Below are 5,297 nucleotides of genomic sequence, written 5' to 3' on the forward strand. Positions count from 1 at the left end.
CACTACCAAGGTGGTGTCATCAGCAAACAGAAATATTTTTGAATCACCTGTAATACTAGAAGGCATATCATTTACATAAATAAGGAACAGCAGTGGCCCCAGCACCGACCCTTGGGGAACGCCCCATTTAACAGTGCCCCATTGGGACTGAACATCATTACCACTCTCAATATTGCGGAGGATTACCTTCTGCTTTCTGTTCTTAAAGTAGGAGGCGAACCAATTGTAAGCTACTCCCCTTACTCCATAATGTTCCAACTTCTGCAGTAATATTTTGTGGTCAACACAGTCAAAAGCCTTCGTTAGATCAAAGAAAACACCTAACGTTCTCAACCTTTTATTTAATCCGTCCAAAACCTCACAGAGAAAAGAGAATATAGCATTTTCAGTTGTTAAGCCATTTCTAAAACCAAACTGTACATTTGACAGCAAATTATGTGAATTTAAATGCTGCAGTAACCTTGTATATACAAGCCTCTCGATAACTTTAGCAAACACCGATGGCATAGAAATAGGTCTATAATTGTCAACATTATCCCTGTCTCCCTTTTTATAAAGTGGCTTCACTACCGAGTACTTTAATCGGTCAGGAAACCGACCACTGCTAAAGGAAAAGTTACAGATATGGCTAAGTACTGAGCTAATATACGTGGAACAATACTTCAGTATTCTGCTAGATACCCCGTCATATCCATGAGAGTTCTTGGTCTTTAGTGATTTAATTATTAACTCAATCTCCCTCTTGTCAGTATCATGGAGGAGCATTTCAGGTAACAGTCTCGGAACACTTTTTTCTAAGAGCGCTATATGATTCCCTGTTGGGACTAGGTTTCTATTTAGTTCACCTGCTATATTCAGAAAGTGATTATTAAGTACTGTACATATATGCGACTTATCAGCAACACGGACATCCCCACTACACACTGATTCTATATCCTCGACCTGTCTCTGCAGACCAGCCACTTCCTTTACGACTGACCATATGGTTTTAATTTTATCCTGAGACTTAGCTATTCTATCTGCATACCACATACTTTTTGCCTTCCTAATAACTTTTTTAAGCAACTTACAATACTGTTTGTAATGGGCTGCTGCATTTAGATTTTGACTGTTTCTAACGTTTTGATATAATTGCCACTTTGTTCTACAAGATATTCTTATCCCTTTAGTCAGCCACCCAGGCTGCCTGTTTGTGCTAGTACCCTGTTTTAAAACGTTCTAACGGAAAGCAACTTTCAAAGAGCACGAGAAAAGTCTTGAGGAAAGCATTATATTTATCGTCTACTGTATTCATCGTCAATAAGAAGGTCAGAGGGATACAGTAAACCTGAAGTGAAGCATCGGAATCTATAACTAGTGTCACAGATATGGTTCAAAATATAGTCAGTAAGAAAAGTCAGTCTCTTGTACTTAAGTCGGCATTGTGCGTTTTGTATTTAAATCCGATGCAATTTCTGTGTTTCATCGTCAAAAGAAAGTCAAAGGGATACAGTAAAACTGACGTCATGCATCGGAATCAATAACTATTGTCACAGGAATGGTTCAAACATAGTCAGTAAGGAGAGTCAGTCTTTTTCTACGTAAGTCGGCATTGTGCCCTTTGTATTTAATTCTGATGCAATTTCTGAGTTTCATCGTCAATAAGAAGGTCCAAGAGATACAGTAAACCTGAAGTGAAGCATCGGAATCTATAACTAGTGTCACAGGAATGGTTCAAAACATAGACAGTAAGAAGAGTCAGTCTCTAGTACTTAAGTCGCCATAGTGCCTTTTGTATTTAATTCCGATTCAATTACTGTGTTTCATCGTCAATAAGAAGGTCAGAGGGATACAGTAAACCTGTAGTGAAGCATCGGAATCTATAACTAGTGTCACAGGAATGGTTCAAAGCATAGTCAGTAAGAAGAGTCAGTCTTTTTGAACTCAAGTCGGCATTGTGAGTTTTGTATTTAATTCCGATGCAATTTCTCAGTTTCATCGTCAATAAGAAGGTCCAAGGGATACAGTAAACCTGAAGTGAAGCATCGGAATCTATAACTAGTGTCACAGGATTGGTGCAAAGCATAGACAGTAAGAAGAGTCAGACTTCTTGTACTTAAGTCGGCATTGTGCATTTTGTATTTAATTCCGATGCAATTTCTGTGTTTCATCGTCAATAAGAAGGTCCGAGGGATACAGTAAACCGGATGTGAAACATGGGAATCGATAATTAGTGTCTCAGGAATGGTTCAAAACATAGAGAGTAAGAGGTGTCAGTCTCTTGTACTTAAGTATGCATTGAGCTTTTTGTATTTAATTCCGGTGCAATTTCTGTGTTTCATCGTCAATACGAAGGTCAGAGGGATACAGTAAACCTGAAGTGAAGCATCGTAATCTATAACTAGTGTCACAGGAATGGTTCTAAACATAGGCAGTAAGAAGAGTCAGTCTTCTTGTCCTTAAGACGCCATTGTGCCTTTCGTATATAATTCCGATGCAATTTCTGTATTTCTTCGTCAATAAGAAGGTCCAAGGGATACAGTAACCTAAAGTAAAGCATCGGAATATATAACTAGTGTCACAGGAATGGTTCAAAACATAGTCTGTAAGAAGAGTCAGTCTTCTAGTCCTTAAGTCGGCATTGCGCCTTTTGTATTTCATTCCGATGCAATTTCTTTGTTTCATCGTCAATAAGAAGGTCCAAGGGATACAGGAAACCTGGAGTGAAGCATCGGAATCTATATCTAGTGTCAGTGGAATGGTTCAAAACATAGTCAGTAAGGAGAGTCAGTCTTCTTGTCCTGAAGTCGGCATTGGGCCTTTTGTATTTAATTCCGATGCAATTTCTGTGTTTCATCGTCAATAAGAAGGTCCAAGGGATACAGTAAACCTGGAGTGAAGCATCGGAATCTATAACTAGTGTCACAGGAATGGTTCAAAACATAGTCAGTAAGAAGAGTCGGTCTTCATGTACTTAAGTCGGCATTGTGCATTTTGTATTTAATTCCGATGCAATTTCTGTGTTTCATCGTCAATAAGGAGGTGCAAAGGGATACAATAAACCTGAAGTGAAGCATCGGAATCTATAACTAGTGTCACGGGAATGGTTCAAACATAGACAGTAAGAAGAGTCAGTCTCTTGTACTTAAGTCGACATTGTGCCTTTTGTATTTAATTCCGATGCGATTTCTGTGTTTCATCGTTAATAAGAAGGTCAGAGGGATACAGTAAACCTGAAGTGAAGCATCGGAATCTATAACTAGTGTCACAGGATTGGTTCAAAACATAGACAGTAAGAAGATACAGTCTTCTTGTACTTAAGTCGGCATTGTGCCTTTCGTATTTAATTCCGATGCAATTTCTGTGTTTCATCGTCAATAAAAGGTCCCAGGGATACAGTAAACCTGAAGTGAGGCATCGGAATGTATAACTAGTGTCACAGGAAAGTTTCAAAACATAGTCAGTAAGAAGAGTCAGTCTTTTTGTACTTAAGTCGGCAATGTGCCTTTTGTATTTAATTCTGATGTAATTTCTGTGTTTCATCGTCAATAAGAAGGTCCAAATGATACAGTAAACCTGAAGTGAAGCATCGGAATCTATAACTAGTGTCACTGGAATGGTTGAAAACATAGTCCGTAAGAAGAGCCGGTCTTCATGTAGTTAAGTCGGCATTGTGCCTTTTGTATGTAATTCCGGTGCAATTTCTGTGTTTCATCGTCAATAAGAAGGTCAGAGGGATACAGTAAACCTGAAGTGAGGCATCGGAATCTATAACTAGTGTCACAGGAATGGGTCAAAACACACTTAGTAAGAAGAGTCAGTCTTCTTGTCCTTAAGTCGGCATTGTGCCATTTGTATTTAATTCCGATGCAATTTCTGTGTTTCATCGTCATTGAGAAGGTCCAAGGGATACAGTTAACCTGGAGCGCAGCATCGGAATCTATAACTAGTGTCAGAGGTATGGTTCAAAGCATAGACAGTAAGAAGATACAAACGTCTTGTACTTAAGTCGGCATTGTGCCTTTTTCATTTAATTCCGGTGCAATTTCTGTGTTTCATGGTCAATAAGAAGGTCAGAGGGATACAGTAAACCTGAAGTGAGGCATCGGAATCTATAACTAGTGTCACAGGAATGGTTCAAAACATAGTGAGTATGAAGAGTCAGTCTCTTTGGACTTAAGTTGGCAATGTACCTTTTGTATTTAATTCCGATGTAATTTCTGTGTTTTATCGTCAATAAGAAGGTCCAAATGATAGAGTAAACCTGATGTGAAGCATCGGAATCGCCAACTAGTGTCACAGGCATGGTTCATAACATAGACAGTAAGAAGAGTCAGTCTTCTTGTACTTAAGTCGGTATTGTGTCTTTTGTATTTAATTCCGATGCAATATCTGTGTTTCATCGTCAATAAGAAGGTCCAAATGATACAGTAAACCTGAAGTGAAGCTTCGAAATCTATAACTAGTGTCACAGGAATGGTTCAAATCATAGTCAGGAAGAAGAGTCAGTATTCATGTACTTAAGTCGGCATTGTGCCATTTGTATTTAATTACGATGCCATTTCTGTGTTTCATCGTCAATAAGAAAGTCCAATAGATACAGTAAACCTGAAGTGAAGCATCGTAATCTATAACTAGTGTCACAGGAATGGTTCAAAACATAGTCAGTAAGAAGAGTCAGTCTTCTTGTCCTTAAGTCGGCCTTATGTCTTTTGTATTTAATTCCGATGCAATTTCTGTGTTTTATCGTCAATAAGAAGGTCCAAGGGATACAGTAAACCTGGAGTGAAGCATCGGAATCTATAACTAGTGTCACAGGAATGGTTCAAATCATAGTCAGTAAGAAGAGTAAGTATTCTTGTACTTAAGTCGGCATTGTGCCTTTTCTATTTTATTCCGATGCAATTTCTGTGTTTCATCGTCAATAAGAAGGTCAGAGGGATACAGTAAACCTAATGTGAAGCATCGGAATCTATAACTAGTGTCACAGATATGGTTCAAAATATAGTCAGTAAGAAAAGTCAGTCTCTTGTACTTAAGTCGGCATTGTGCCTTTTGTATTTAATTCCGATGCAATTTCTGTGTTTCATCGTCAGTAAGAAGGTCCAAAGGATACAGTAAAACTGACGTCATGCATCGGAATCTATAACTTGTGTCACAGGAATGGGTCAATACATAGACAGTAGGAAGAGTCAGTCCTGTTGTACTTAAGTAGGCATTGTGCATTTTCTATTTAATTCCGATGCAATTTCTGTGTTTCATCGTCAATAAGAAGGTCAGAGGGATAGAGTAAACCTGAAGTGAAGCATCGGAATCTA

Source organism: Schistocerca piceifrons, unplaced genomic scaffold, assembly GCF_021461385.2.
Source record: "Schistocerca piceifrons isolate TAMUIC-IGC-003096 unplaced genomic scaffold, iqSchPice1.1 HiC_scaffold_1544, whole genome shotgun sequence".
In the NCBI taxonomy this organism is placed as follows: Eukaryota; Metazoa; Arthropoda; class Insecta; order Orthoptera; family Acrididae; genus Schistocerca; species Schistocerca piceifrons.